The 11,077-nt window shown below is 43.2% G+C and overlaps 1 protein-coding gene across 3 annotated transcripts in view; it reads left to right on the forward strand.

The window, feature by feature from the left end:
* The window catches only part of KANK1 (KN motif and ankyrin repeat domains 1), a 216,355-nt gene that overhangs the window by 507 nt on the left and 204,771 nt on the right, over positions 1-11,077 (forward strand). Inside the window, exon 1 of one of the 3 annotated variants that reach the window (XM_010860682.1) lies at positions 35-113. The exons of 1 other annotated variant lie outside the window; for it this stretch is intronic. The gene's annotated coding sequence lies outside the window, so the exon portion shown is untranslated. Of the gene's footprint in view, positions 1-34; positions 114-11,077 lie in introns of those variants that run through there. One more of the 3 variants, XM_010860685.1, reaches the window with a different exon arrangement.

Raw genomic sequence — 11,077 nt, forward strand, 5'->3', positions numbered from 1 at the left:
AGCCGGGGGCCGGCTCCGCCCCCTGCGCCCCGCCCCCTTCTCCGAGGTCCGGGAGCCGCGGGCGAGGCAGCGAGCTGCCGGCGCGCGCGGCAGGTTGAGAGGAGCTGCTGGAGGTGAGTGGAGCTGAGGGCTGCGTTGCGCCACCTTTCCGGGCGGGTTGGCCGGGGGCGTGGGGCTCCGACCCTGCCCCTGTTGGTCTCCACGCCCAGTCAGGCCAGCTTGGGGCGCGCCGGGGCGCACGGCGGCCGTGGCGGTGGCGGAGAGCAGCCCCCCGCAGGCTCTCTCTTGCCGGGTTACCCTGGCGGCCTCAGGACGGGCCTAGGGATGGGGTCCGAGAGGTTCCTGCGGCCCCGCAACTCGCGGGGTTCGGCACACTGTGGCGGAGGGGCTCGGGGGTTTTTGGAAGGGGAGTGTTGCGCGCCCGGCTCGGGGTCAGCGGGAAAGTCCGAGCCGGGCCAGGAGGCGGGAGGGTGCGGACGCGTCCCGGGTCGGGACGCACGGCCCTGGGTGCCCCTGGGGCCCTTTCATTAGTCCGGGATCGAGTGAGAGAGCTCTCCGAGGCGTCTCCCCGAGAAGTTTTCGGCTCGGCTCCGCTGGAGGGAGTGGCGGTCGACCACTTTCTTCCTCATCGGCGGAGCGGCAGGTGGCCTCGGTCGCCCTCAACCGACTCGGAGATGGCTCCGGCCGAGGTTGCCGGGGCCGGGGGGTGGGGGAGGGGTGTGGGCGCCCTGGGCCTGCGGCCAGTCGAACCCCGCTGGGACAGCGTGGGCTTCTGGAGTCTCCAGGGGCTTCTGGTGGTCGTCGAGGGAGGCTGCGAGCGCCCTTAAGCAGACTTGGACCCTCAACTCGCCTTCCTCCCCCTTCCCATGGCCCCAGCAGCGTCCTCCCCTTGACCGTTCTTCTCCACCCGGTCCGTGTGGAACTCCGAGGCAACTCTTCGCGGCGGGTCCTGCAAGTCAGCAAGAACTGTGCTGCGCCGGGGTGGCTTGGAGAGGGGTTTGTCTAGTGAGCCTTAGAAACAATCTGTGGCGTCCCCCAGCGCTCGCTGTCTGCACATGGTCTCTGCTGAGGTTCGTCTCGTCGAATTAATTAATGAAGTATTATATCAAGACAGACGCTCGGAGACCAACAAGGAAAGTTAACCACCCAGTTCTGTAATTGTGCACTTTCTTGCCCCAGCTTCATCCCATTCATCTGTGAGCTGAATGGAAAGTCAGGGCTAGTTTCCTTATTTTTAATTCCGTGAATTTATTCAGCTTGGTTTTTAGGTGGTACTTAGATGTCCATCTGCTATTTGCTCGCTTCATCCAACTTTCTCTACAGAAAAGTTGGGCTTTCCCACATTTTATTTATTTTAAAAGTTGATACATAATAAATGTGCCATAAGTTTACCCAAATTGTATAATTTACTGTTTGTTTTTTTTTTTTAGTATATTCACAGAGTTGTGCAGGCATCCCTACTGTCTAATTCCAGAACATTTTCATCACCTGCCAAAGTAGCCCTCCGCATTAATCAGTTATTCCCCACTCCCCTTCCCCCAGCCTCCCACTCTTATTCTAAGGTGAAGCTTTCTCAAGATGGAAACTGAATGAGAAAACGGACAGATTATTAACTTCAGTCCTTTTTCAGTTAGTAGATTTGGGAAAAGGTGCTGCTGCTGAAGCAGTGGAAGAAAAATTAAGAATGGGTTGTCCTCTGGACATTGTCCTCTGGAGATTACAGTATCTAAGGATAGAGGAGAGGCTTCCAGTAGAGGAATAATTGCCTCTTTTAAAAACACACAAATTAGGACTGCATTTTATCCCTGTAGGTGGGGCACACTTTCTGCACTTTAGATTTGCCAAGTCCACAAATCTCTGTGGCACATGTGAGTGCTATGTGTATGTTTGTTTTGGGGGGAGGTGTTAGGGGGAAAAAAAGGACTCTAGATTTAAAAATAGTTTTAAAGTATCCACTGTCCCTAAAGAAAGAAACCACAGGCAAATAGCCACTAGGATGGTTACATTGAGACTTGGATTGATTTGGTGAGAAGGTGCCTGCCTGCATGAGTGCTGAGAATCCACATCTCCTATGTCTCCTGCGTTGCAGGTCCATTCTTTACCTGCTGAACCATCACGGAAGCCAGTGAGAGAGCATCTGCTCTCATATAGGCCCTGAGCTACTGTGCTCATGCATTTACTCCTGGTCTGAGGAAGAGGATGGGAAAGGGTCTAGTAGGAGGTAATTCAAGAAATTGAGGCAAGAATTGGAGAAAGCCTGAAAGGGGAGTACTTGTGGGAGCTGAAGTGTGTTAAAATGGAGAAGAGTGAGCACATTTCAGAAGCAGCAAAGGGGATCTCAGTGAGAAATTTCAAACAGTTCACTTTGGCATTTTGTTGGACTATTTGTGCACGTTCTAAAAATCATGTTTCAGTGAACAGAGTTGAAGCAACAACCACTGTACTTCTCTTCTGCCCTCAAATCAAATTAAGCCAAGTTGGTTTCAAATGTTACAGGGTGTTTTATGCCTGCTACATGGTGGCTTGGCTTATGCATCTTGTAAAGTAATTCTTAAAGTTGAACTGTAAGAAACATATACATCTTAAGCGTATAATTTGATGAATGTTCACAAAGTGAGCATAAACTTATAACCAGCACTGAGATAAAGATACAGAGCATTGCCATGCTTTTTTCCTCCAGTCATACACTCTTCCCAGAGGTAACTACTGTCTCAACCATAGATTAGTTTTGCCTATCCTCGTGATCTATATACATGGGATCATATAGTATGTTTATGTGGTTTTCTTGTTTGTTTTGGTTTTGGTATCTGGCTTCTTTCACTCAAAATTATGTTTGTGATACTTTGCCATGTTGTTGCATGTGGCTGTAGTCAGTCATTATCATTGCTGTCCAGTGTTTCATTGTGACTATGCTACAGTTTATCCATTCTAGGGTTGATGGGCATTTGATTAGTTTCCAAATTTTGTCCATGGGGAATAGTGTGACTTGAACATTGTATTGTATGACTTGATATACAACACAAATTTGTGTTTAGGGTATATACTGAGGAGTAGAATTGTGCTTAACCCCTCTCTTCCCTCTTTCCTCTCAAATAAAATTCAGTGAAAATTTCTCTAAGGATAAGGCTGCTCCACTAACTTTCATTTAGAATAAACGAATGTCAGTGAGCTTTAATAAGTGATAATTACATTTTTATTTTATGCAAGGCCCTGGTGGGGGAATTCAGAGTTGAAGACCCTCATTTGGTTCATAGCAGATGGGGAGATGTAAAGATACAAAATTGAATTGGAGGCAGAAAGATGGAGATATCTGATAAAATGGCTCACTGGAAATATAGGGGAAATTAACACTGAGGAGAGAGATTTGGGTGATGTTTAGGGAGATTGAACCTTGAAGAATGTGTACAGGTGGGGACTAGAGTAAAAGGCATTTCAGTTTAGCTCATAGCCTTTGAAGAAGCAAGGAAGTCCAGCAGCGCTTGACACATGATAGCATTGTTAGTCACATGCTTGGAAACCCAGGTGAATGGCAATTTCAGATTGTGCCCTTCGTCTAATGACTTTGTGACTGCCGAACCAGCCTAGTAGTCTTTGTGGAAATGTTGTAGCTCTGGATCCAGACTGGCTAGTTTGAGTCTAGGTGCTGCTGCTTGCTGTGTGACCTTTCATACAGTTACTGAATCTCTCTGTGTCTCAATTTCCCATCTATTAAAAAGAGATGATAAAAGCACTCCCCTCATGGGGTTATTTTGAGTATTAAATTAGTTAAAACATAGCACAGAGAGCACATTGAAATTTGGTACACAGTAAGTGCTAAACATATTTGCTGCTGTTGTTTCTTTAATTTAAAATTGTTTGAATTTCTATAGGAATATCTGTACATAATAAGAATAATGCAGATAACAAAACAATGTTTAAAATGAAAACTAAAACCCTTTACTCCTTTCTGATCCCAGCTCAGCTACAGTCTCTTCTCCAGTGTGATAACCGTAAACTATTTCTGTTTTTAGTTCTTTTGGTGGTTATCATTGAACTTAAAATTTAGTGGCTTATTAGACAGTTGTTTTATAGTATTATGTGTTCCATGGATTGAGGATGCAGGTAGGGGCTGGCTTCTCCTCCTCCTGAGGCATTGACTGGAATCTCTCTGTATCATGCAGCTGGTCAGTTGGCTGGGCTGGAAGGTCCAAAAAGGCTTTACTTTCCTGCCATGTGCCTTGGCAAGGCTGGCTGGAAGACTGGGCGTGGCATTGATTGTTGACTGGAATACCTACACGTGGCAACTTCAGCATGGTGGCCCCAGGTAGTTGCACTACTTACATGGCCACCAGCTTTCCCCAGATATTAATCAGGGTCTAAAGAGAATCAGACCAATAGGATGTGCATGTATTTATAGAAAGATTTATTATAAGCAATTGGCTCATGATTATGGAGGTTGGTGATTCCAAAATCTGTGGTGTGAACCAGCAGCCTCCAGGACAGCTGATGTTGCAGATGAAGACTAGAGGCAGTCTGCTGGAGAATTCCTTCTTGCTCAGGGAGGCCATGCTTTTTTGTCCTATTCAACCCTTCAACTGATTGGGTGAGGCCCACCCATATTATGGAGAGCAATCTGCTTTACCCAGAATGCAATTGAAATGTTAATCTAATCCCAAAACACCCTCCAGGTGGACACATACAATTAACTTGAGCTATGAGTACCTCAAGTGAACCAGTTAGAATCTCCTTGGCCTTTTATGACGAATCTCAGAAGTTACATAACTTCCTTTTCACCAAACTGTTGATTGGGTCAGTCACTAAGCCTGCTCAGACTGAAGAGGAGGGGATCTAGACTAGCCACTTGGTGGGAAGAGTGTCAAAGAATGTGTAGCTTGCTTTTTAAGCTGCCACAGTCTACACTTGAGTTCACAAATTTAACTATAGCTATTAACTCCCTGCTAAGGAAGGAGTGGAATTTGTATTACCTCCCACCTCTCTTTTTTTCCTTTCCCCTTTGCTTCCCATTATTTATTAGGTACCCTATTATTTTTATCTTATTAATTTTAGTTCTCCTTTTTCAGTTACCTGTGTAATTTTAAATAAAGCATTCCACACTCGATAAGGCTGTGGAGAGGTGGCAAGCTCATGTTTGTTGGAGTGTGTGTGTGTGTGTATGTGCGTGTGTATTGGAAAGGGCAGTGAAAGAGAACAACAGAACTGTCTTGAATGGAGGATGCCTGACAGTGAGGCTCTTATGAAAACACACCAGCTACTAGATGTGTGAATTGCCTGTTAGCATGTAGTCTGCATAAGCAGAGCAGGTGATACAATACAGCAATTTTAATTTTCTCTCTTTGGCTTCTAAACTCAGATAATCTTTTGCCTTTTCCTTCCTTCAGCTTTGCATTTAAAGTATGAATGCTGGAAGCAAATGATAGTCTCATTGATGAAGAATCTTGTAATAGATACACTGTTAACTATTAGTGTACAGGTATATACACCAGAAAAGCCTGTCAGAAATTAAGTATCCTCATGTTTCTTTCGTTATGGAAGCAATCAGTTAATTGGAAAGAGATATATTTCAGACAGTGTCAGGAACCCTGTAGTTCTGTTGTAGGGTGGTTTTTTTTTTTTCCCCCTTTTAAAAAAATTCATTTGGGGAACTCCCTGGTGGTCCAGTGGTTAGAACTCGGCACTTTCATTGCTGGGGCCTGGGTTCAATCCCTGATTGAACTAAGATCCTGCAAGCTTTGCAGCACAGCCAGAAAAAAAACAAAACAAAACAAAAAACACTTCAGTTAATGGAATTGATCAATGGGGCTTAAAGTCTCAGGAGACATACTAATACATTTTTATAATTATCTAATCCCTTGAGAAGCATACAAAAGGAACTTCTATTCTTGTTGGTTTCCATTTAATGCATTGAAGTTAAGACTCCTTTTGATAGTTTATGTAATTTTTGGCTTGATTAGAGGCAAAAACTTAAATTTGTTGATTGCATTGCATTTTTGGTTATTTTGTTCTGATTTCTATTGGTAATTCTGACTTGTTTACCCTTTGATCTTAGGGAAAATATGAAAAAATAATTAAAGCATAGGTAGAAATCAAATTTATTCATCCTGAATTTATTCATCCTTCCTCCTCTCCCCATGCCTTTCCCTCTCTGTCTCCAGTACCTCTCTTTTTTTGTATTCCTCTTAACAGAATTGCTCTTTGCTATAAAAATTGCTGGTTTAAGAGCAGCTTTTTTTAGGGGCTGGAATTGTCCATATTATGTGATGTTTTGACTCACTTTTCTACCAGATACTCCCTTGCCTGCCTTCCCATAGAGCCATAGACCCAAGCTGATCATCTTTGTATTATACTCCCTTTGATTCACTATTCTAGCCCAAAGGGTATCCTTCTAATATCATTGATTACTTTTGTCAGATTTTTTTCTTATACATATAGAGTCACAGAGCAAATACTTTATTGTGTCTGGCTTCTCTCCGTGTCATATTTGTAAGATTGATCCATGCTGTTTCATATGGCTATGGGTTGTTTATTTTCATTTCTTATTGTGTCCCATTGTGTGAATATTCTACTGTTTATCCATCCTACTGGAGATATACAGTGAGTTGTTTCTATTTTTGGACTAATATGAACACTGTTATTATGAACGACTTTGTGCATGTTTTCTCATGAACATATGTATACATTTCTGATAGGATAAGTACCTAGGAGTGGAATTGCTGAGGCACACAGTTTAGCTGTAGCCGACACTGCCAGAGTGGTTCTATTAATTACCTTTCCAACAGTTTACGTGAGTCCTAGTTGCTCTGCATTCTTGCCAGTGCTTGTTATTGTCTGTTCTCCTCTTTTAGCTATTCAGGTAAATGAGTGTTATTGAATTCCCCAGATGACTTATGAAGATGAGCACCTCAAAGATGGCTCATTATTCTTTTTGTTTTACAGCATAGTGAGATAGAAAAGTCAGGCCAGCTAAAGAATTAATTGAGACTTTGTATCAGTTTTTTAAACCAGTCCAGCTTTTCTGTTTCTCCTTGCTGTATAATTCATTTCTTGTGAGTTTTTTCTTTTAACTGGTGGGAGATACTGCTCAAGAGATTTACTACTAATAAAAGTTTAAAAAATGAAAGTTTGTGAATAAACTCTACTGGTTCTGAGAATAAAAGTATTCGGTGTATAGAAAGACTGAAATTTTGTTCATGTTGTCTTAATCTTTCAACTTTTCTAGTTTGTAAAATCAATCTATTGATTTTTGCCATTCACTGTGACATTTTTATAGGGAATTTGCCTGAGTCATGCTCTGTAGTTGGCCAGGAATTAGATTTCCACATGAAAATATAAAAGAAGATTTGAGTTCTTGGTGCATTTTTTTTTTTTAAAGGAAAAACGGGTTGTCAACACAAGGATAAATTGGATACTCTAAAGCTTCAGTGTCCATGCTGAAAGTTTTTGCCATTTCTTTAAAAATGAAGTAAGTAGTTTCAATGAAATTTAATATATGACTTGGTGGGCTTGAGTTTGTTTTGATTTATTTTCTGTTGGCCTTTTGAAATTTCATCCTTCTTCTCTTTAGGGCATCTGTTTTATCTTCCCAATTGTTTGTTTTTAAGGATTGTATGCCTCTTTTAGAATGCAGCCTAGTTCTGAACTTATTCAACGTTCTGTCTTCCCTTAAATATTACTAGGGGTAATACTGACCAAGGGATAGACACTGTTGTTCTTAAATACTTTTAAGGTATTTGTGGCTACTGTTTGGTTTCTTTCTGGCAGGGTTGAATCTTGTGCGGCATAACCTGAAGGGTATTTGGAGAATGCTGGCTTCTGACCTTGAGGGCAGAAGAAGATTTCTCTGCCTCCGGAAACATCACCCTTTGATCTCCTTTCTAAGTTATGATTCAGGAGTGGGAGGAGAGTTGGCTGAATCCCTATCAAGGAGAGGAGGCTGGGAGAGAAAAGATTGGGGTTTACTTACTACAACTCAAAGTTTGTCAGCCTTGGCAAGGTTTCACTAACAATTGAGAGAAGCAACTCAAATAGTTCACTGCTTTGAAAGTTTGTGTATATTGTTTAGTTTTTTTTTTAATGCTGAGAGAATTCAAGGTTAGTCCTCGAATGAAGTCATGTGAACTTACTTGTGTTCTGGTATGTTTTTACTGGGGGGAGTGGAAAGGGGAGCAGTTGTGACTGCTCTCAGACTGGGGTCTGAGAATTGTTTTCCACGTTGGGAATGACAACTGTGTGGGTGGCAGACAGTATGGAGACACTGCCTTGAGGAACAAAAGGGGCTTTTTGTGGAGTAGCCAAGTTATGCTTTGTCAGCACTCAACAGTATATGTTGAATGAATGTGTATAGTTTCATCAGTGACATACTAGGGCTGCCGGATCTGCACAAGGGTACCAGTTCATTAATTTTTATAGTGGTTTTAGGTGCCCACTGAATAGTAACCTATCCTGTAGATAATCAGGAATTTCATGCTTCTATCTGTTGAAATTTAAACAGTTTGGTTATAAAGAGATTTCTCCTAATAAGATTTGACCCCACCTGCCAGGTGTGTTGGAGAAGGAAATGGCAGCCCACTCCAGTGTTCTTGCCTGGAGAATCCCAGGGACGGGGGAGCCTGGTGGGCTGCCATCTTTGGGGTCACACAGAGTCGGACACGACTGAAGCGACTTAGCAGCAGCAGCAGCCAGGTGTGTATGTGAGTCAGGTGTTGATTCTCCAGTGCTCCTCTTTCACATACACCTTTTGTGTGTATGAACTTAGAGACATGAAGGTACTTACTGTAACTTATCTTCCCCACATTTCATGGACCTTTTTAGAGAGGTTTTTTTTTTTTTTTTTAATCAATTTTTAGGCTAATAGAGAAAGAGAACTGTTTCTTTTGTTTGTTTTTAAGGTTTCTTTTAGCCAACCTCAGGAAACAAAAGGCTACTGTTTGGAAACCAGGAAAAGCTAATTGGAAAGACTTTGTTTTCTTTTGGTGAAATCCCTTGTGCTCATACAGGTTTTTTGTGTTTGTTTTTTTTTTTTTCACACCTTCTAGAGAACCAAACTATCTCTCACTCAGAAATAAAGAGCTACTGTGTCTGGGCTCAATTTTGCCTGTTTTGGGGCAGAGTCTGCCAAGGGTTCATCTTTTGAAGTCAAAAATGGGTAAGAAGACCTTGAGGACTCAGTGAGCCCTTAAAGATTCAATAAAATAGCTTTAGTACAGTGAAAAAAAATCAGTCACTTTCCTGCCCTTTCACCTATGCTAGCAAAAAAAGGAAATACCACTTAAGGGCTTGAAGTTCATATAGTTTATGAATCCTTTTCCTGGGAACTTTCAAAGAAAAGGTGTGTTGTGAACCTACCTCTGGCCTCTCATCCAAGTTAGCCAAATAACTGTGCTTGCCAGTTATTTGACCTGATTTGAGTCCTGACTTCAGGCTGTTCTTCACATGTCAATATCTGTATTTTAGCCTGGATCCCAGGCAAGATTGGAGGTACTGAATCCATAGAAACTGTCTCTTTCTGAGCATCTCCTTTTTCCTCCATGACCCTCAGTGACCCAGGGCAGCCTTTCCTTTCCCTTCTCCTAACCTTTATTTCTGGATAGGTCACATTGATGGGACCCGATTCAATATAGTGCAATGGTGAGGAGCTTGGACTCTAGAGCCTCAAGTCTGCTACTTCCTGCCATGCATGTTTTTTGTTTTTGCCTCTGTGTGTCTGAAAAGGAAGAGTAATATAATCATGCCTAGGTGTTTAAGTGTGTCTTGACTGGAGGAGGGAGAAGGAAGATAGAGAAGAGAGGGAAGATAAAGGAAGGAACATTTAGGATATAGTATTTCCTGACTGTATATCTCCCTGGGACAAAAAAAAAAAATCTCAAAAGAGCTATTTTGTTTGCTTATGACCAGAGAAACAGAGAAAGGATTGTGATCCCAGCTCGCACTGAGTAGATCAGAGAAGAACCTTGGGAGCTAGTAACAAGGCAGAGGAATGGACTTCCCTGGTGGTGCAGTGCATAAGAATCTGTCTGCCAGTGCCAGGGACGCAGGTTTGACCTCTGGACTGGGAAGATCGCACACACTGTGGAGCAGCTAAGTGTGTGTGCCATAACTTCTGAGTGTGTGTGCTGCAGCTGCTGAAGCTCACGCACCTTCGTCTGTGCTCCCCAACAAGAGAAGCCACCACAATGAGAAGCTGCACACCAGATCAACACCAGGCCCTCCCTGCCCCCCTACCCCTGCCCCTCACAGAAGTTAAAAGTGTCAGTACCCAGTGACCAAAAAAAAAAAAAAAAGGGGGAGAGGAGGACTCAGGGCTCTGGGTCCAGTAGGAAACCCCAGTGCCATTAAGTGCCACCACCCTTCTCCCTTCTCTGCAAGTTCTTCCACAATTTTGGCTGAGCAAAATAACCTTTCTGCTTATACCATGGAGATAATGAGAGGTCCTGCACAGAGGAGCTGAGAGGATCAATGAGGTAATAGATGTGTGAGAGCTACCCAAGCTCTCTTGAAATATGATCATTGGAGAAAACTGTTGCTCCATTTGCTGTCCCAGGCCAAGGAAGCTTTCATAGGCTGTTTAGGATAATATAATTCCTGGTAATTGCTGGGAAATTGTTGAGGTTAAGATATTTTTCTCCGGGGGCACTGGGATGGGGAGAGAAGTGATATGTTCTTGGTACCATAAGTCTGTGCTCTGAACATCTCTTCTGGGAAGTAGTCTGGACCAATAATTCTGTTGAGTAGTGATGGAAAGATACTGCTAGACTTTTAAGGGCTGGTGGTGAAAGCCATTCACCATTCATAAAAGTGTTTCCAGGGTATGATGCATCAGATCAGATCAGATCAGATCAGTAGCTCAGTCGTGTCCAACTCTTTGCGACCCCATGAATCGCAGCACGCCAGGCCTCCCTGTCCATCACCAACTCCCGGAGTTCACTCAGACTCACGTCCATCGAGTCAGTGATGCCATCCAGCCATCTCATCCTCTGTCGTCCCCTTCTCCTCCTGCCCCCAATCCCTCCCAGCATTAGAGTCTTTTCCAATGAGTCAACTCTTCGAATGAAGTGGCCAAAGTACTGGAGTTTCAGCTTTA

The sequence above is a fragment of the Bison bison genome, unplaced genomic scaffold, assembly GCF_000754665.1.
Source record: "Bison bison bison isolate TAMUID 2011002044 unplaced genomic scaffold, Bison_UMD1.0 scf7180017864469, whole genome shotgun sequence".
Classification (NCBI taxonomy): Eukaryota; Metazoa; Chordata; class Mammalia; order Artiodactyla; family Bovidae; genus Bison; species Bison bison.